The 22702-nt window shown below is 40.6% G+C and overlaps 1 protein-coding gene across 2 annotated transcripts in view; it reads left to right on the top strand.

Moving 5' to 3' along the window:
* The window catches only part of Egfr (epidermal growth factor receptor), a 215935-nt gene that overhangs the window by 81487 nt on the left and 111746 nt on the right, over positions 1-22702 (top strand). Inside the window, exon 1 of one of the 2 annotated variants that reach the window (XM_076371644.1) lies at positions 17490-18068. The exons of the other annotated variant lie outside the window; for it this stretch is intronic. The gene's annotated coding sequence lies outside the window, so the exon portion shown is untranslated. Of the gene's footprint in view, positions 1-17489; positions 18069-22702 lie in introns of those variants that run through there. 2 annotated transcript variants of the gene reach the window in all.

The raw sequence follows: 22702 nt of genomic DNA, 5'->3' as shown, positions 1-22702 counted from the left end.
TTCCTTTCAGGACTCTTCTCGTGAACAACGCGGAGCAGTTTTAGTCGCTGGAAGGACGTTACTGTCGTGAGTGCTTAAAGACTTACGTGAAGTGACGTAATTCGCGGTCGATATATTATGAAACTATCGTTATTACTAGCGTGCAGGCGAGTACGAGGATCGGATTGATCGAAACACTGCGCTGCGCTGTCGCTAACCGAAGTGACAAGCCGCGCAGCGCGCGGATCGCCGGAGGGCTTCACGTGTGTGAGGCGAACAGTTTTCTGATAGCGTGTACGAGCAGGGGAGTGCATAAATAACTGGGTCTGCGGAATAGGCGTATTACGTGACCTAGTCGCGGCGTATCGATAGTCGGAGGGCGTTCTTCGAGTTACCTCACCGCGTAAGAAGTCAGCTGCCGCCGCGTTTTTACCGGCGACCGCGTTTTCCCTGGTGTAATTGAAAAGAAACCCGCGATTTCTAAACAAATAACGACACAGGGAAAGAATAATTGATGCCTAAGAATGTGTAATCACTATTAGCAGGGGCCGTTATTAATCAATTGCCCGCGGCCACTTAGGCGAGTTTATAGTTTCCTTCAACTGAGTGTCGCGAATCCGAAGTAACGTGGAATTTGATTTCTATATTATTCATTTACTTCTAAACGATGGTATACTATTCGTAATCATCGCGATGCAAGATACAAATTCTAATAAAAGAATAGGAGAAATTAATTGTTTCTGTTATAGGTCTAAGATATACTTCCCGCTCCTCTATCGATTTCAGTGATTAATCATACTCGATTCTAGCCGACATCGAACACCTAACATATCACGGCTCCCCGTCAAATCGGTTGGAAATTTTAATTAGAAACCGCGGGGATCGTCGAGAAATTTCCACCGAGTCATCGATCCAACGATACCTCATTATCTATTCGTGTGATCGATCGCGATGATTAAAGGATACCGGCGCCAAAAAACCGACGATCACGTGCTGCGCCCGAGAGGTGTGTATTTACGTTCGTCTTGCAGTGTTGCTGGACCATGCGCCCGACGCTTCAAGGTCAGCGGTGGCCGGTAACGGCAGGTCAAGACGATCTTCGCTTTTCAGGATAACAATGGCTGAGTCACGCGATATCGTATCTACCTTGATACACGACTCACGGGATTCGTAACGGCGCGGACGTCTATCGTGATCGAGTCACAACCGCGGCTGGAACCTCGCGATCCTCGGTTGTCCATTTGCTCGTAACGACTCGTGTCCCTGGCGATCAAGCTTGTCCACCATAGTTTTTCACTATTATGCTAGATTCGTAAATTCAATTATGGCTACTCATCAGTAGCTTCCTTCTAAACTTGCAACGTTGAAACAAGTTCGCGATCGTTTTAAATTAAAGCGAACTAACCCTTTGCCTTCTGATTCATTTCGTAACTATGACGGATACAATTATTTCATCGTTAATAATTGATTAGGAAATGAAAACAATTTAACGATTGATAAGAGAAAAGTAATATTCAATTTATTTTCGGAAACGATAAATAACAGTTAGATTTCTCAAATTCAATTTAAAATATTCGTCACGAGTCTGACACGATATTGTAGGTCAAGGGGTTAATGTGAGTAGGCATCGTTTATTTACTTATTTTTTTGTTTGAATCGATATGGAATGCTTCTTCTTTCGTATTAATATTTAAGTTCCAGAGAAAATGTACGATTATACACATAGATTTTTTGTTTTGGTTAGAAGGTAAATGATGAAGTATCAGAAATGTTAGAAGTGGATTTCATTGGATGTTAACACGTGAGCTGAATAGAGTTTCTATTTTGTTTTTATTATTGTTTTGTTGATTGTATTTCATTTTAATTAGACGTAACAGTTGCCTTCATCTTGGCGGAGGTTGTAGTTTCCTGTACAATTGGTGCTGAGTTTCTAGTATTTTTCATTTTAATACTAAAGATACTAAATAAGGAACTCGTTTAATATTAAAAAGAAAAATACTAAACACTAAGTAAGGAATTCGTTTACTCATTTTTTCTACTTAATTAATATTTCGTGATTACATAAATCGACTGTAGATTCTACATAAAGATCTTCAATCTGTACGTAAGATCCATGTTCCTTTTCCGCGTGACAAATGGAATGTTATCGGTCGCTGAACAAGTCGACGGAATAGAGCATCAGATTCCAGAGGGCGAGAGGGTAGAAAGGTGACATGACGCGACAATTTGCATGTGATCGATTCGGATCTGGGTTTATCAACAGAGGGAAGCGCGTACAAATCGGATTTTTACGCAGATGATCCGGGGTCGTTCGGTTCGAGCCGCGTTTATGCATGCAGCAAGGCTGAACTTAAGAGTTTACGCTTTAGCCGCGTGGGCCGGGCATCGTGTAAAAACAATATTAAATATCTCAATACGGCGGCAACAATTTGGAAACGCTCGGTGACCGAGAATCATCTGGTTCTCGCTCTCGTATTCGGTAATCGTCGCTTTTTCTGCGACAAAGTGGACCAGATGGAAGTGCATTCGTGTAAAAATAACAGCTCGGCGCATATTGAACGCTGGATTTATCAACTATGTTCCATTTAAAACAAACTTTATGAACACTCTTTCAATAACATTCGCCTTTCACTTCTGCATCTCTGAAAATATCAGATTACAGAACATTTATGTAACAACAATCTCCTCTTTACCTTGTTATTTCCTTTCCTTGAACGCCTGGCAATTCGCGTACACCAAACACCACATTCTAGAAAAAAAAGACGCAGATATATGCTAAAATACATGAATAAACACCAATCAATGAAAGAACACAATCGTATGGAACAATTTTTCCAAAGAAGCACTCGTAAAAACCAAAGAACCATCACTATGCCCCATTTACAGTGGAAGACTCAACGCGCAACAATACTGTCCTCCCTTCATGCATTCCCCAAAAATAAACCCTAATGAAACCACCTTCAACCACTGATCTCCAAGGACACTCGCGCCGTGAATCATCGGGTCACTCGATTTTCCCGGCGAGGTACGTAGGATCCGTGGTCTGTGTCGCGGAATAAGGGGTCGTCGAAAGGCCAGACCGGCTCGCCTCTAATTAGAATAATTAACGAAGCTGCGCGACACGGATGATCGTGCGGCGTTCATTTACCGGCCGTAATCCGTTCTATCATTAGTATTTTCATAAAGGAACGGGCTGGCGTGCGTGCGCGCGCGCATTCTCGCTGGAATTCTGCACGACCGTCGAAAAATCGCTTTAAAAGGATTCCCCGACTCTCTTTCTCGGTCTCGAGCGGATAAACAAACGACCCGCGGAAAAAAACGAGCAAAACGAGGGGATGGCGACGCGACAGGGGGGGGGGTGAAAGAGGCACGTGAAGGGGGGAGGGGGATCGGTATCGAGAGGAGCGAACAGTGCCGCATTCTGGCATCGTGTCGCATGCAAATATCCCCTGAGAAAACAGTCGGTTCCAGGTGGCGCGGCACACAGATCGACCCTTTCCCTCCCCGTTCCTCCTTCGCCGACTTTAAAATATTAACGAACGCCTCGGGTCCCAGAGTAGCAGAAATTAGCCAGCCTGTCCTCTTGATCGCTGTCTTTTCCCGAAGGTTTACGAGCTATACTGATATCAGAAATTGTTCGCGGTATGTTCCACTGCTTTGATAGGGGTGGTTTTAAGGCAGGTCTTGGTTAGAGTTTTGCGTAGATAAGGGATGAACGAGCGTGACAAGTAAAATGATATGCAATTGGCACTAGATTCACGAAACCCGTCAATTTGACGGATACTGAATGCTTTAAATATTATTTAGTAGCAGTTTTAGTCGATTTTGTGTAGAATGAACGTCCGTAATCTAGTGTTAATATACGGATTTTTATGATGGAATGTATTCGTGTATTATAACGTATTGTATTGTAACGTCGAAACCCAACGAAGTAAAATAAAATCTTCCCAATTTTAAATCACCGTAACAAGTAATTACCATTAGAAAGCTACAAGACAATAACCTGAGAGACACAAAGGGGTAAATTTCGTTCAGAAAACGAAATCCAGAAGCTAAAAGCTTCTTGCAGTCTCAAAGAGAACCTCCTTAACGCGTCCGTTTCCTCTTTCGTCGCCTCCGTAGTCACCGAAGGAGGATACGCGTTGGTCCCGAAGACACCGGGTCTCTAAGGAATAAGCACACGATAATCGTCGTGGCCAGATCTTTCCCCGATATCGGCTGATTCTCTCCGTCGTCGCGGCGGAGTCGGCCAACGGCGGCAGACGCGGTTGAGAAAGGGAATAGAGGAACGAAAGGGGAAGAGCGAGAGAAGGAAAGAAAGAAAGAAAGAGTCGAAGGTGAACAAAGAAGGAGAAGAGAGCTGAGAAGAAGGAGCATTATGGCGTACGCGGCGATTCAGCCGCGATAACTTTAACGCACGTGGAATGTCGGACTCGCCGAGTAGGCAATTATAACTCCGCGTCTCGATCCCGAGACCCGATGCACTTTACAGAAGAAAGGGAAGAAGAAATAAGAAGAAGACAAAGGAGAAATCAACGGTGCGCGCGGGGTGAACACGCGCGGACGGAGCGGGGGCGGCGGGGGACGAAGAAGAGCGATGTTTTTTATGAGAACGCCACGAGTAGATAGGTAGTGAGTGTTCCCGACGATTAATGGTTGTTCCCTCGGCCTTTCCTCCCCATTCCCCCTCGTTTTTGATAGCGAGCCCATTGACAAAAGCTGTATTTCTTGGAGGCAAGAATAAGGTAGCGGAATAAGGTAGCCGATCGAACGCCGCGCCGTGAAACTTTTACGGTCGGATCGCGCGGTAAAACCTTTTGAGGAAAATCTAGCGGAATAATCTCTTAATTAAAATCGGATTCCATTGTAGGTACGTAATATCGGGCGCGCGGCCGTGTTACAACAGCAGACTCGATCGACCGATATGAATTGGAGCCGCACCGGAGGTTTTAACTGCCCAAGGATCTCTGTCTCTCAATATCTCTGCTATGGAAAGTTCTCGAACTGGGAAAGAGTATCATTTCTTTATACCTTGAATTATTAGCCCCGCTTTTTAGTCGTGTTTTTGTAGACGAGGTATTTTATGAGCGTTTAAATAATGTTTAAATCCGGGGGTTTTGAAGCGAGGCCGATGGAAAGTAAAAGTGTGAGGACGTTTGGTTTATAGTAGAGGTTTTAATGAAGCAGCTGCTTCGGTGTAATTTCGGGATGTATTGAGTTGAATTTTTGAACATTGAATTCGATTTAAATTTGTCCGTCTATATTCGGATTGAGCCGTTCGGCAACCCTTTGTAGATAAAATCCTGATCACAGAAATATTTTGTTTAATCATTTCTGAACTTTATCACATGATACTCGTGTGTTAGATTTAATTCGTTATTTTATTTAAGTTTGTATAACATTTATATATTATAAATTTTAATATTACCTGATTCAAATTTGCGATTATAGACGTATCAATCTTATCCACTTGCACCCCCTGCAGCCGATGTCCTTTAGTACTATAGCCATTACCTTTATTGGTTACCTAGTAATACGATATACGTATCGAACTTCGTCCCATTCGTGATTCTGGATACTCCAGGAGAGTCCAACGAGAGGTCCCATTAGACAAGGAGAAGAAAGCAAGGACGTGGAAGGAGGCACCAAACGAAATGAGCCGGCTCAGAACGTTTTACTCACGGTCAGCCGATAAAATCCCACTGCCGGAGGTCGTTACGGCCGCCGATTACCGTTAACGTCCAACCTACAACGCTGGACAAGCGCTTCTAAACTCGCTTTAAACACTTAGAAATACGATCCTACGGACCAAGGATGAGTCCGTGCTTTAGGATCGGCCGTGAACCAGAGGACTGAGACTCGCCTGGCCAACGATTATTCCATTTTTTTTCTCCTCTGCCACCGAGGACATCAAAAGAGTTTTTGTTCTCGGGGATGGCCATTCGGGCCATTCTTCCTAAGAATTTTTAATAAACTTCATCGTTTACGTTTTACCAGCACGCGCAATACTGTTTGAAAATCACACCAGAAATCTACATCGGATCAAAAATATAATAAATCACATATGTATTTTTTAATACTTTAAAATATCAGAAAAATTAAACAAAAACGAGTCATTGAGTTTTTAAATACAATGTCGTAGTTTATAATTTCTAACAATACATATATTTTATACATATATTTTTCATTTGTGAGAAAATGTTTAACTGTTCCTTCTCAAAAAAATACGTATTATTCAAATTCGTGATTTGTTAATTTCGCGAATGTTTGCTGAATTTAGCGAGAAGTGTCTCTTTGGTTTAGAATTAATGAACGAGGATTAGCCCGGAGGGTATTGGAAGGTTACAGGAAGATTATCGGGAAATGCACCACGTGTGCGCAACTTTCTTGACGGTAATAATTTAAAATTTGAATAAAATATTGCAGCGGCGAGAAGCTGTCGGGCGACTTGCATTCCGTATACTTAGCAGCGAAGATTTATCACCGTCTGCCATCTTAAGTTTTATGGCCAGAGCACGGAATATCAACGTAAAGGCAATTATTTACCTGTCGCGGAATTATTTTTGCGGGCAATTTGAAATGATTAAATGTCTGCATACGTGAGTGGACCAGATATCAATTTGATATGATCGAACTACTTGAAACGAACGATTTCGGGTTTGATTTGAGGCTAAAACATCGAGTGGGAAATTCGTACAATATTTTATACAACAAGTATAACTACCGAAACTTGCAGTTGCACGTTTTTCGTGCAATCTTTAATACAATAAATATTTCATGGATATTAGTAATTAAGTCCTTGATCATTGAATCCAATGTAACGACGCGTGATTTTCGCGATTGAAAGAGAAACGGTGTAGGTGGTGGGGCATGGAGAAAGTGTAATAAATTATTTCACTAATCCGGAGGGTTGGTTTGTTCGGCCCGATGGGTGGGACTGAAATGAATGTACCCAAAGTTAGTGGGCAGATGAATTGAATAGTTAATGTAAATGGTAATGTTCTCTCTAAGCACCTGAGAGAATGGGTCGTCGATCGATGTATAACAATCGAAGATCACCTGCGTTCCCAGGACATTGGAACCTCCCCTTTAGCGAAAAAGTATTTCAATAAACAAGATTCTTCATTTCTCTTAATTTTATAGTAGAAATTAATGACTCTATTAATGACGAAAATTAACAGTTCTTATGTAACCATCACTTCCTTCTTTTCCCGAGTTGCGCTTTCACTTTCACTATGCAATCTTCGTTCTATATAAATAATTAAATCCGATTAAACCATTGCCATTTATATAACAAACTAAAGTCTTCAATATAAAACACAAAACTACACTTACGATAAACAAATCCAGCGTGCAATTCCAATTGATTCTCAGCGCTCATACTTTTTTCTTCACTATTTCTCCTATTTCCTATTCTCTACGATCAGTAAACGTATCTAAGAGTCTAAATCACCAACAGATTACAGTAACACTTACAACAAAAGAAACAATAATCGAGAATCGAAAGATCATCTGCAAAGTTTCGATCCGACGGAATAATCTTCATTTGAAGCGTGCCAGGGCGGAAAGTGGGATAATAAGGAATCGCTGAACGCGCGATAGCCTAACCCAAACCTTTCCGGTTATCTCTCATAATCGAGGAGGAGGGCACGGCCCCCAAAACGAGCTTGCTAACAACCAATTAAATTAGGCCAAAGGTATCCACGATTATTCGCAGGCCGACTAAAATGCTTCTCTTTTTTTTTCTTGTTTCAGGTGAGTTCACGCGTCAGGCCCGAACTTGGGGCCCGGCCAGCCGGCCGGCTTGACCTCAGCGAAGGACGGTACGGTAATGCACCGAGAGCTGGCCACGGGAAGAGATAACCATCGGTGTTCGTTAGCGGGCCCGAAAAACCGGCACTTAAAAACAAAACGGGTCGGGTCGGGCCTGATGGCGGTGGCGATCGCGCGACCTGTTCGTGGAACGGTCGCCTGAATATGCCTGCGTATAATATACTAGCGTGCATAAGTATTTGGACATTTTCTTGTTGCTAGACACGTGTAAAGGTAAAGTAACTCTGTAACTCTGGATCACTACATTATATTCAGTAGACACTGCTATTAACCTTTTACGATCGGCACATTTTCCTAGCGACAGTACCAACTAGTCGAAGCAAATGTATATTCTCAAAGTTAGTTTTTTATAAATCGTTTATAATAAACATATGGATATTAAAAGTTTGTTGAGGTTAATGTGTTTTGTTGAATGTGAATTCACTACAGAATAATAAATACAATACCTCTCGATCGTAAAATAACACTGTACTCAGAAGAAAAGAACATGCCGCCATATTGGCCATTTCGAAAACAAATGTTAAATGTCGCCACTTTGAGTGATGACTACCTTCATACAAGTTTCGTTGTGAATAATATTTCTTATTGATGTGTAAAACTTCTAATATAAATTTGGTCGCTTCTCTTTTAAATTGAGAAAATCGTATTGAAAAATATACAAACACTTACGATAGTTATTTTGACGAGAAATTAGTGACATATTGATGATGTCAAGCTTTTCCAACTGGAAGAACAAATTGTAAACAAATAATTCAATTATTCGAATAACAGAGAACCAGTGCACAATGTTCCTATTTCCCAGTATTGAAGAACTTTGTAATGTGTAATTCACCTTACCGTGAGAAAGGTTCTTAATATTTTCAAAACCTCTCACTTGTTATGGGTTAACTGAAACGCTCTAACGTAGTTTTTATGGTGATGTTAATTGTATGTAATAATATTGTATCATAATAGATACAAACATGCGAATAAGATCGCATCGAGTATTTAAATACTTATGCGCGATAGTGTACATATATACTCTCGGGGCCCGAGGACGAGAGAGGTTGTGTTCGTTTGCTTGCGCGCGCGCTGGGACTTAGATTGAGAGGGTAGATTAACGAGGGGTGGGATACACGTGTCAGGCTCAGATTGACGCGATTCCATTTTAACGAATTATCTTGACCCTATCGCGGCCGAACGGCGGAAGGATCGGCCTCCCCTTTTCTTTTTCGTCCAGCCCCATTTTTCCTGGAGCACAGTTCGGTAGGTAACCTGTCTCTGATGGGGAATCCGGATACGGGGATTTCGATGGCATCTCGGGGAGCACCTCGCTGACTAAAATATTTCTTCCCCGCGGAGGTTCGTGATGACTTTAAGTTACGGCTTGATGCGGGCGTGATGTTTTAATGGAGGTTCGTTGTGAATATGAAATCATACGAGTTTGCGGGAAAGAGCTCTTAAGATGGGCTCTTGAAGAACTGAAGCATATGTTTATTTTAATTGGTTTTATACAAATTTCCATTAAACTTCGAATTTTGTTTTATTTGATAAGTTTGTTAAAGGTTCGTGGAGCTTTGGTCAAATGTGCTGTCATTTTGTTATGATTGAACAACATTTTTGTATGGCGGAAGATTCGAGAATTTATTATTGAACTGATAATTTTGAAAAATGTTTTGAGTGTAATGAAATATTTGAAATATTCTAATAATCCTTGAAGGGAAAGTAGAAATGTCTGTGTAAACTGATTAAATCGCGCGTAATATATAGGGTGCTTTGAAAGGGAGAGTAACATTTCGATGAACAACGTAATATATTTGGAGAATTAAAAGTTTGAAAATGCTGTATGCTGAAGTGTTGAAGCGACGTAACAGTCGAGTTCGTTCTGCAGATAGGAATCAGCGGTTTTCGGAGCCACGCCGACGGAAACCAATTTATATGCACGTTTATAGAGCACGCTCGCGTTAAAGTAAGCCGCGACCAGCATTTATGCAAATGCAATACTGTCCACCGCTCGCGACACGCGTCTGCACTTAATTTATTTTTCCTCCAGCAATTTTGTAGAGCGTTACAAGCCATTTGGCTTTAAGTGAACGGCCGCGCGGAAACGATTGCACACGGAGAATCGAGGGCTCCTTGAAAAATGTGTTTGAATAATATTAATACGACGAGTGAGATTCGAACCGGAGAATACTTACAGAGAGATTGTTTGTTGCTTGTCAGTCAAGCGTCGAATAACTTATTAGCAGACACGAACACTGCTCTGCTATACAATCTCTATTTTCGCTTAATTTAATTAACCGCTTTCTAACCTTTATTTATTTTATAGTAAGAAAAAGTGTATTCTCTACTCTTCGGAGTTTTAACAAAAGCGTGATAAAAAGCAGAGGTTATTATTTCTGTTCATATTCATTTATATTTTATTGTTAGAAATTTGATGAAATTTTGGAGCACTGTTCTGTTTTCTTGTAATATTTCAAAAAGCTTCGTCTCTTTTGTAGAAATATTAATCTTATTATAGTTATGTATATGAAACCGAGGAACCAATTAAAAGGGAAGTAAACGACACTGCGACACGGTAGACTAACCAAGATGAAATAATTCAAACCGAAACCGTCTATAGACAACACGTGAAAGACTGATAATCCCCAGCAAACTTCAATTCCGAGCCAGTTAATTAACTTCCAACCGAGCGGATCGCGTTCGAAGAGACATATACTTCGTGCCCCCTCAACATGGTAGGATGGTTAAGTTGCAATGATTCAAACCGAAATGCATTAAATGGCACGCCCAGGAAATTCACAGGATCGATCAGCTTGGTCAAACTTAAACTTCAAAATCTTTAACCGGTTCGGTACGGGTGTGCTATATTTAGTAACTTGACCATTCCGAAGAACAAATTGGTGGCGAAATCTAGACAAACATCTCTTGAACAGCGACCAGTAATTACAACTAACGATACATTTGTCACCGAATGAAAAAAGTAAAACTTTTGAGACCTACACAATAAGGTTCAACCACAATTTCATTCGCGCTACGCTCGTCAAATTGATTTTATTTCCAACAATTTCATTTAGAATTTTCTATTTACAGCGAATATACATTTCGAAGGTAAAACATTTACAATAGAAAAATATTTTATAATCGATATACCGAATAACAGTTATGCCTTTATTTCAGTCCTCCATAACTGTTTCAGTCGATATGCAATAGTTTTAACCTGTTAATTTTAGAATTTAGTTTCAAGAATCTCTTGATTTGCGCGTGATAAAATCAAAACCCAAAGTGTGTACTCGCCAAACGCAGATTAACTGGTTAAACAGTTATTCCTTTAATCTTTTCAATCCCTCAAATAAATAAATATATACAAATCTTCGCGAATCTCACTCGTCGTTCTACTGTATAGGGTCAACCCTTAGGAACACACAATTTTAAAGAAACAAACAGCTCGACTTGCACAACAATAGTATAAGAATATAACTAATTTCAATTAAGTTTAGTAGGTTAACAAATATTCCACCATGCATTAATTGTCAAAAAGAAGTGGGACAATTTTCACCCTTTGCCCTCGAGAGCCTTTCAATCGCCATTTTATCCGACCCAACAAAATTATAAAATTCAGTTTTAAATTTTATACATACAAGATTTATATAATATATAAAATTTAATATTAAAATTTATACAATGTATCAACACACGGAACATGGAAATAAAATAGTTCTGCCCCTTAATTTACGCCAAATATTTCTTTAACACTAGAACTATCAAGTAGGTCAAAATGACCCACTCCTTGATTTCTTCTTTTGCGATTACTGAGGAGATACGAATATTTCTTTAAGGAATTACCAAAGAAACTGATTAAGTAATACCCAAGCTGGAATTTAATAAATCCACGTTTGTAGTTTTTATAGTGACATTTTCAAAAGTCAGTTTAAGTGCTCGGTAGTTCTAGTGTTAAATTAATTGCAAAAAATATCATGAGAAAATAATGAATATTTCTCGAGAAGAAATGGTTAAACCTACCTAACCCCAAAGTGTTAATCGACTCGTTGCCCAGCAACGTCCACCAAGGCGGTCCTCCTCGCGGGCGAGACCTGTCGGCCGGGTTGTCGTTGTGGCGATGATGTTCCGCGTAAATCACGCGAGCGTACGGGGCGAGTTCGCGCGAGATTCCGCGTCATAACTCGGGTTTCGTGTCCCCGCGGGCCCCGGGTAACCGTTTCACCAGGTCCGGTATAGATTCGCCGCGTAGATAGCCGACGGCACCGAACCCGGAGCTGACAGAACGCATCTCGGCCGCGCGTTTTACAAGTTGTTTTACAACCCGGGGATACAACGCCACACGCTGCGAGCCCGCAACGACCCCTCTTCGCCGCGCCTCGCCCCGCGGCCGACCGCTTTTGTTCAGGCCAGAGGCCTCGACTTTTCGGCCCGGGCCCCCGGGCCTTAAAACGTCCTCCTGTCGACGCCTCCGCGAGTTTGAACCCTTCCTGGATGAATGTCGCTGTATCAACGACATTGGGCTTTTATGTTTGGTTCGGAAATAAATAATTTAGTTGAACGGTGAAAGATTAGTGAAAGTTGTAAAGATATAAGCTGGTTATTCGAATCGAAAGAGATTCGTGCGAGAGGTAAGCAAATCATTTGGTTGTTCGATTAGCGAACGATTAGTGTGAATTGTAGAGAAATAATGTGTAAAGAAATAATTCGGTCACTGGAATGGGAAAGGGTTAGTAAAAGTTTTAAATAAATTTAGTTATTCGAACAGAAGGAGATCAATGTGATTTGTGAACAAATGATTTGGTTATTCGAGTAAAGATAGATAAATGCGAGTTGTAAGCAAATAATTGAGTTATTCGAACTGATGGCAGCGAGATTTTTCCGCCGTGCCTTTCCCGCACGACGCGACGTGAAATCCGAGATTTCTTCCCCTTTTTCAATGTTATTCTATTCCTGTTCGCGGCCATTACGAAAGTAATTACAGGACTGCGGAAGTTTATGCGTATATGAACTTTTATGGAGACGTTCAAGGGAATCGAGATTGGATAGAATTTAAGTTTCTCCGTGAATGTTGTCTTTTTCTAAATGAAAATATGAGCGGGGCTTATATATATCGAACTTTTTTGAAATTCGTGTTTTACGGGTTGCTTACTGGATAGCGTTTGACTTCCGCTGGATTTTATGACGAGTATATTTGTTCAAGACTGCGATTATTCGTATGATTAGGTTTATTGTAATGAAAGATCGTTTTCTTTTCTCCCATTAATTCTGAGATATTACTTTTCAATATGCCGTGTTGGCTTAAAAACAAATTGGGTGTATACGTTTTACGGAAAGATACTTTCTGATATTATAAAATTAGTTTTGCTTGTAACAGTATCGTGGAACATCGTTTATTCAATGATACTGATTAAATTGCATTAAAATGCATTTAAAGTGAATTATACATGTAATTTAATGGTGTATTAAATTTGTTTTTGGTACGAAATCCACAAACGAGCACATCAAAGTCCATACCTTAATACGTTGAAACATTTTGCCAGGTTGTTTAGAGCGAAAGACACAAAGAATCGTGTTCTCGAAGTTTTTCACAGACATGAAATAGAAAATATGAAGCTATTCGCGAAACCGGTTGATCGGGTCGATGTAGATATGCTTTTACAGTTGCTCCGGAGCACTGTAATATCTCCGAACATCTCGAGTTTCCATAACAGGTGCTTCAATAATTAGTCTCCTTCTCGATAATTAAAAGTAAAAAGATATTGAAAACGTTATTTACGAACTGCTAAATATATACCAGTCTTCGAAGAATAATTACCTAAAATCATTGGTATGAAGATTCAAAATTAACATTTATATTTCGATCAACAACACATCTATATATCACGATAAATATTCAAACAAAATATTATTCTACCATTTTAGTATACTATAGCATTGTGTTATTCAGTATGCATACATGCACAAATATACTCCAGAAATATAAATTCAGAAGACAATAAACTATTAAAACGTATTCGAAGTAATTCAAGAACACATTTCGCTACCTAAGAAGTTATCGCAGTTTGCTTAACATCGAAGATTCTAATTGAATCTGTAACAAATCAATAACATCTCGTGTTTTCTCCGGACAAATGATTGTCGCTACACGCATCATGTCAAGCCATACTATTTATGATAGTATTAAACGCGCATGCTGCAAGCTTACTTCCCAAGTGTTTAAAATAATAACAAACAGCAGTAATTATGATGCGTCGCCGGTGAAATGGCTGGTTTCCTGTCACCCGGTTCTCGCTGCATAAAACGTTCCATTACATCGACGAGCTTTGAACATTAGAGTAATTAAACGATCACAGGACTTATATAATCTCACTGCCGTGCATGGAATTTATAATCGATCGGCCGGCGCCACCAGTCGATACTGGAAATACTGGATAATCCGGAATCGGTGCACTCTCACTTAGCATGTCGACACTCTTTCCGCGATAGTCTAGCGGCCGTTTCAGATAAAAGCGCATCGACTATGGGACCCGGTCTCCTATCGCTAATTACTACCTCGACTAAATACATAAAAAAAAGAACGGAAAAATCGAAATTCCATTCCGACAACTCTCGAATCCAAATCTCCAACTTTCCAAACAGAGAGGAAACAAAATAATCTTCCATAGACTCTTTGGTAACACGTATTATCCTTGTTATTTAAACAAAAATAATTTGTTATTTAAACAAATAAAATGTCGATGTTCTATGGTACAGCGTGATAGAAAAAGTATGTTCACATTTAATGAAATAAAGAAAGGGTTTCAGTGACCATGGTTTTCAATATGGCGGGAAATATACATTAGAAAATCACTTCAGATCGGATTCTAGAAAGAAATCTATTATTTTTAGTCTTAATAGGAAACTTTATTTCATATGAACTTGAAAATGTTTATAAATTTTTGAATTTTTAAATTTGTTTTACCATCTAGCGATACACTGTCCAAGTACTGATTGAAAGAATCTAGAGGGTAAACTCAGCATTAAAAATAACAGATTTCTTCGCAATCCTCTTAATATAATAACCGTAAGACTTATCAGACGTACGGAATGATTTCCTCGTAAAGAACACAACCTCCGATCGAAACGATTCAATCGAACCCCGAGCGCAAAACAAGCAAACGAATCGCCTTCAATCTCGCCGCGCATGCCGTGGCGGCGCAGCTTAAATCAAAATCGACAAGTTTACAACAAACCAGGCAATTTCGGTACGGCACGGCCGGTTCCCGGCGGTTCATCGCGTAGTCGAAGAATTACGACGTGGCCGAACGGTACACGTGTGCCAGGCATGCGAGGCAAGAGCCGCCTCAATTATCAAGCTCGTTTGTAGCAACATTGTTTACAACGTCTGCCTCGATGCAAGTATTTATCCGAGGTGCTTGAACCGTCGACGGTTTTACAGCCGTGTACGCGCGGCGACTTTACACGCGGTATAAAATCGCGCGCTAGCGAGCTTTCGCGAATAATTCTTCATTATTCGCGCGAGGACCGCGCCCGTCCACTAAATAAACGTACACAGGATTCTCGGGTACAGGACAGTATTTCGATAAAACGTCAGCTGCCACGAGAATCTTGAGATTTTTATGTGTCGCTCATTCTTTCGTATCATAGATTAATGGTAACAAGTCATTTGTGACTGGAATTCTTACGTCACGCTATTATCTAATTACTTACATCACATCGCAATCGTTTTAAAAGAAACTTGGAAGTTCGATTTTTCGGAATTCCTAATATCTCCGAGAAGTTACGATCTCACAATTGTAACCGCTAGGAGCGTCCCTTTAAGCTACAGGGTATGCTCCCGTCTCCAACACCTTGTACATACATAGATTCGCAATCCCCAATCTTCATTACACCCCGGCAATGAATATTTACGCACTCTTACACAACAATCCACTGAAAAATCAACAAACGAACAATACAACCTTTATAAAAACCCCAACAATTACTCAAACTTTCAATTTCACAAGATTTTCAGACACTCTAGTGAAAACCTATGACCTTACCTGTAACTTCCCGAACGCAACGTTTATGGACCACTATTTCCACAACTCCTCAGCCTCGCGTTCCCCATAGAACGGACTCCACCGAGGTTTTACAGGGACCGCCACCCCCTATATTTCACATACATTTAATGCCGTCGTAATAACATCAGAAATGAAGAATAACGATCAGCGTCGGCCATAAAAGTCCCAGTCGAGTTTCGAGACGTCATAGAGCCCGGTCGAACCCATTGTCTCATATCTGTTAACCGTATCGGGGGAAAAAACCGCAGAAGGGCTAGGTTCTCAGGATCCTTAGCCAGGACCCTTGCCTCGGTCCGCCAAGGTCCCGGTCCGCCGCGGTCGGCCTGTCGTCCATAGGGAAACGTGAAACGCGGAGAGAGCCTGTCTCGGAATTCTCCTCCCTTCCCCACCTCCTGAAACCTCTACCCAACCCCTCGCCACGTATCCTACCATCCCCCTGGAGGATTCTTTTGTTTCCTGCCGCGGAACTCCAGTCGAGATCCTATCTGACGTAAATAATTATCCTGGATCCCGGCAGATGCCGCGCTCGGACGAACCACCGCCGCCGGCCGAACCACGGGATTTTCATTTTAATCGGGAGCCCCGGCTTCGCTGGAACGTTCCGAGCCACGAAATATTCTGGATTGCTGGGATCGTTCTTTGGTACCCGAGGATGTCCTTTGATATTCAATCTTCGCGTGGACGCGAGTGGAAATAGAGGAATTGGGTTTTATGGGACGTTCAGAGGAGTCTTCGTGTAAATTCGAGCTGGGTTGAATGGTTTGAATATTGGGAATTAATGTTTGGGATGAAAGGAAGGAAATTCATTTCGTTGAGAAGGCGACGAACGTTTGATATCGTAGATTTGAAATTAGTCTTTGGGGATTCGATACTGTGGAGCGATAGGTCGATTGCGAGAATGAATTAGTTGAGTAAATAAATCTGGAAAGAGAAATTTTATGGAAGCTTAGTGTCTCGGTAAATTTGTTTGGTTAGTGAAGAGTGTAGCTGATCTTTTATTCGACGTTTTTTAGAATCTTTATTGTTGCGCTTTCTGTAAATACGTACGGACTTGTTGTTTGTAATTGATGATCATATACAATCGAGAAATGGCAATTTTCATCGGTAATGCTTCGAAGGGCGAAGCTTTCCGAGGCGTACGCTCGATACGGTATTGTTACAGACGATAATTTCGACCGGAGCGTAAATGAACTCGATACGAACACTTTTATGGCCCGGCGGTTTATTGAGCTGCTGTTTTATGTTTTTTCTTTATGGCTGTGCACGGTGTTTATTTCTCTTTTTAGGGGTACAGGTCGACCGAGACGATGATTTTTGGAACGTATTACACTTCCGGATTGTTTCAGGTTAAATGGCTGATACTGATTTAATCGTGACAGCGGAGAAGAGGCAAAAAGTATTGATGGCATCTTTACATATTTTTCCACGTGCAATATGTGCTATTAAATGTACAGTAAAAAGTTCTGTTTGAAACATTTTTTTTGACGTAAAAGTTTGATATAGTATATATTTCTTTATAAAATATTTGTGTATACAAATGAATTTTTTTTTATAAAAAGTTTGAGTATAAACTTATTTCTATTCCTAGATGATGTCTATAATTCTATGATTCTATGATTCTATAATTCTATGATTCTATGATTCTATGATCCTATAATTCTGTAATTCTGTAATTCTGTAATATTATAGTTTATAAATAAAGATATCTGTAACAAATATATTTAACTGTAAAATGTGTATATGAAGTGTTAAAAAAATCTCGTTACAAAATACCCGCCCCGAGGAGACTGGAAACATTACCCGAGGGTTCGATCGGTTCAATGGAATCGAAAGTAACGCATAACAAATTTCCCATAAATTGTGGGCATTATTTTGCAAGTCGTTCCTCGAGGGTCTCACTTCGTCCCGGATACGATAAACAAATTGCACGGTGAACGACGACGCGTCAGCTCGAGCGCTCGCGAGAATCTAATTTCACCCCAGGCGAGGTAATTTTCAGTGTTCCAGTCGCGACAAACGCACCACGCCTCTAGCCCTATTGTCTATCGTGCTACAGGCAATTTGTCCTCGGGCTCGCTGTCACGATTAAAAAGAAGGAAACCCGTTTCGTCCTTTCCTACGCTGCTCCGAATCAATTGGACGGATCAGCGACATTTTTTTTACTGTGGAGCTTCGGCCGATCGGCGAAGATGGCGGACATGGCTGCGACTGGTAAGTGCGAACTGATTTTATATTTATTTCATTCTGTAGGAAAACTCTAGCTTATTTTCGCATTAAGCCTAAAAGGAGGTTGAATAAAATATTATTAGGTACTGTACACGGGATAAGTGATTTGAAACGAAAATATAAAATATCATTACGGACTTTAATAATATAACATTTTTAAACGACGAAAATATATATTTTAAAAAGAGGAAAATACTATTATAAAAATAGACTATCTTTGGTAATTTGAAAGCTACTAATTAATTTTCACACTCTTAACCACTAATCGATAATCCCGAATCTCTGATACCCCACAAAAATCTTCAAAAGAATACTCCATCTAAACACACCAGAAACAAAACTTCAATGTAGCTTCTCTCAACACAATCCCAAACGAATTTAAAAATATTGTTTCCAATCAACTATTCTATTGCCCTATAAAAAGAGACAAGAAACAATTCATCACTAATCGATAATCTTTAATTTCTAACCTCTAGTACTTAAAGTGTCAAAATTGAGTCATAAAACTCTTCAAAATAATACTCCATTCGAACACATCAGAAACAAGATTTCAATGTATCTCTTCTCAACACAATTCCAAATTAATCTAAAACCATCGTTCCAAAAACAACTATCATATCGCCCTGTAAAAAGGTACAAGTAACAATTACGATAGATCGTAAACCCACCCCGCCGCTTAAGGGTTGAGCCGCGACGATCAGAATCCGCCGAAACGCGTTTTCGCATACCTCTGCCTGGCGGGACGGTTTTTTCGCGCGTCAACAACCGAAGGAATGCTAATTCGGGATGAGCGGGGCTCGTAAAGCTGCTGTGAAGCGTACTCGGTCCGAGACTGGCCATTTTACCGCGCTCGTTCCAGGATTTATTTGATTCATAGCCGGCCCGGTGATCCGTAAATTATTCGCGACCGTTTCGGTGACTGTTCTTCCCGATCGGCGATAATTTATCGAACGAGCTCCGGATCGACCTCGTTTCGCCGGGACACTTCTGCCGATCGCGCGACGCGACGCGACGCAACAGATCCGGAATCGTGTTGCCAGCTCTTGATTTACGATCACGATCGATCGTTGAAAGCACGGGACACCCGGGATAGTACCCTTACCCGTTGAATTCCTCGATCCACTATTTTCTGCTATCATAAGACGGAAGTGTTCGCGCGGTGTGCGTTCACCGGGCTTTCTCGCGGCCGATTCGATTTCATGCGGTGCGCAATCGGAATTTTCGATTCCCGGGATCATGAATTTCCCAACGAAATTGCGCTGCGTTCAAACGACTCCGCTGCGGATTATAGATTCTGGAAGAATTGACAACGACAATGTCTTGTCGAGTGCAGCTGGTGATGTTTGGCGAACGTAAGAAAGGAGAGATAGGAGTGGGAAGTTTAATGTGGATTAATACGTGAGAGAAGTATTTGAACGAGTATATCGAGGGAGGGAATAATTTGAGAAGGATTATGTGGGGACAAAAGATAATACAGTTTTTAAAATGATAAATAAAGTTCTGTTTCGATTGGAATTTGTATATATTATTCTATAATAAATTATAACATCGAAATGTTTTCAAACTTAAAAGAATTGCTCCAAAGTGAATTAATATTAGCGAAGCCACATTTTTCGCTAAAGTTAATAAAATTTCTTCATGCTAAAATATGCATAAGATTTATCCCCTGCTAGTCGAAAAGAGATTTCAGTAGTCTAATCTAATCATTGAAAAAATGTAATGAAAAAAGGAATTTAACATTTGAAACCCAATGATTTTCAACATTGGTCCCAGCAGAAAATAAGGAAGAGCGATGCATAGCTCGATAATTGATGCGCCAAGCTTTCCATTTAATTTCGCGGGGAAGAGACAACGGTTACTCGAATACCTACATACTTGTTCGCATACCTCGTAACGGGTAATAACGAGTGGATACCGATCGGGTGCTGTTTTATCGTCGACAGATGCTCGAGTCCGGGACTCGAAAGTTCTGTTGGTAATGACTAGCGCGATCTGTAATGGCTGGTTGGCTGGCTTATTCCATCGTGCGTTTCTTCTTCTATTTTCTTGCGGCTCCTTCGTTCGCTGAGATGTGTGGTCGGGAATGATCGCAGCAGTCCACAGAAATCCACTTATTTTCGTGTGTTGCCACCCTTAATAAGCGTCATCCCTTAACTCACGGTGTACCGCTGTCAATCCGCTCGTGTAACTCTTATTGCACGCGTGTACCCTCTTCCCCTTTATTTTACATAATTTTGTTTCCATTTTTTCTCGTCCGAATACATTACAGAACTAATTACCATTTGACGAAGGTTCATCAAGACGGTGATTTAAAGCTTACGTCATCCTCTTCGGGTCGAAATTAATTGAACTCACCGAAATTAATTGACTTTCATACACGCTCAGATTACTATACTGATTATCGGTAACATTTTAAACGTTCATTGCGACTTTTATTACTAATTGATGAATAATTTATTATTAATTATATTATAATTCGATGCACCTTCTCCACGGTGGATTTTATACTGCGATTTTTCGTCTTTTTCGTACTTCAGAATTTTCTGGAGAGGAGTTTTATTCAATTTCAAAATTCGTTTCTGAATTGTATTTATAAATGTATTAATGTATAGATATTTAGTGTACATTATACGATAGCTCGGAACTTTACACTGTAAAGTCATCGTAAACGCATTCGTGAAATAACAAAGCTTCCAAATTTCGTCATCACCGTGTCTGTCACTCGTTCCCGGTAGAAAACGAACTTTCTGGTCTCTGGTTTCGTTGCTTTTCCCGGAACAATTGCTTCGGAGGTGAGAATCGAGCTACTCGTAACAGGGAGAAACGGGAATAATGGTACCTGGAACGCCGAGGCGAAAGAAAAGCGAAAATCCGCAGCGAAACGATAATGCTCGGCCACGTAGTTATCGTTCCGGCCGGGCTAACAATGCTAGCGACTGTCAAAGTCCGCGAACGCAGTCCGCGTTAATTAGTCAACGCCCGCTAAGAGCCGTTCACTGAATACTGGCCAGCTAAATGCGAAACCGCGAACAGTTTGCACCTGAAGAACCTCGGTTCCTCGAACAAGAAGAAAGATGGTCGCACTGAAATTGCTGGCAAATATTCTAACAACGAAAGCTTCCTTGAAATTACTAAGCATTTTTATAAACTAATGTCGCGGAGACATTATTAGGTATATTATTTCAATCAATTCCATTAGCAAATTTATTTATGCTTCAACGAATATTTTGTTCTATAATTAAAACTCACTTTATGCATTATAATATTCACTGTAATAATTCTTTCATATCACTACCGTATAGAAAGGAATGTTACATTGGAGATTAAGAAGAAGTAAATTGATCATTTAATCTCTTATTTAGATTTAGATATATAAAAAATAGAGAATTGCAACCTCATCATGTTTTTCTTTATCTCGTTTATGAATGAAGATTTACGATCCCTTTGTGATCGTTGCCTAATATTGTTTACAAATGACCGAAATCGTAAGACGAATCGAACGCAGCCGTGATGAATGGCGGGCGTGCGTGCAGTCTGTTTAGGTGGTCCGCGAATTCAACGAAAGCCATGAATGAGCTAACGTTATGTTTTCATGAGTCTCACGTATCGCTTACGGTGAAATAACCACCGGCACGCTGTTTGCTTGCTACGTACACGCTTTTTCACCACTACCGTCGGCCGTAATCACCATTGCCGGAGCTTAACAAGCTGTAAATAAAACGTCCTGGCGTGCCTCCGTAAAACAAACACGCGCAACGAAATATTTCAATGAAAACGCGTTCGACAGCTTGGCCCGACAACGTACGCATTCAAGGTTCCAAACGATACTGCCGCCAGACAGAATTTTTCCACGAATAAATTTCATGATGACAAATGGTATCGTTTCCTACATTAAACACAAAGGCATTGAACAAAATTTGAACATTTCTTGTTTTACACTAATTACATTATTCTAACGATGCTTTTCTAAGGATAGAAGTAGTAGAATAAATGTGTGAATTTATAGATACAATTTGATACTCTTCGAGTCTCAAAAAAATGCACTCTAATTCTTATAAGGAATAATAAACAAGTTATTCCAATTACTCAACAGCTTCAGTGTTAATCTTTGTTAAAGTCTAGCTTCCCTTCGATTCACATAAACCTTTTGCCTTTTACCAAGGACCTCTGTAAAGGCGAACATTTTATAACTCTAAAGTAAACATTTCTTGTAATCTCTGCTTTTGAGAAACCGTCAGACCTTCGGGATCCACGAGTGCAGAGCATTCGATTGTTCGCGACTCTCATAGAGAAGAGCAAAAGCGATACGCGAGTATGGAAATGAAGAGACAGCTCTCTTGGGAAAAAACGAGCGAAAAAGGAAGAAAAGAAACGGACAGTCCAGCGATCTGGAAATTATTATGCCACCCCGACACTCTCGTAAGTTGTCCGGTGGCCCTGTCCACCGAACGAACCCGCTCCCCCTCACGTGCGATGTTTGAACACGTGACTCGACCGTGCCCCAACGAAAGTCACTTTAGACAGGGAACAGTTAAGCGATCACACTATTTGTTTTCTCCGTCCGAGCACGGTGCGTAGGTATACGCGCGACGGGGCCGACCGGCCCGACATTCTACCGG

This window comes from Nomia melanderi, chromosome 10, assembly GCF_051020985.1.
Source record: "Nomia melanderi isolate GNS246 chromosome 10, iyNomMela1, whole genome shotgun sequence".
In the NCBI taxonomy this organism is placed as follows: Eukaryota; Metazoa; Arthropoda; class Insecta; order Hymenoptera; family Halictidae; genus Nomia; species Nomia melanderi.
Note: the sequence above shows the minus strand (reverse complement) of the source record. Positions and strands in the feature narration are given on the sequence as shown.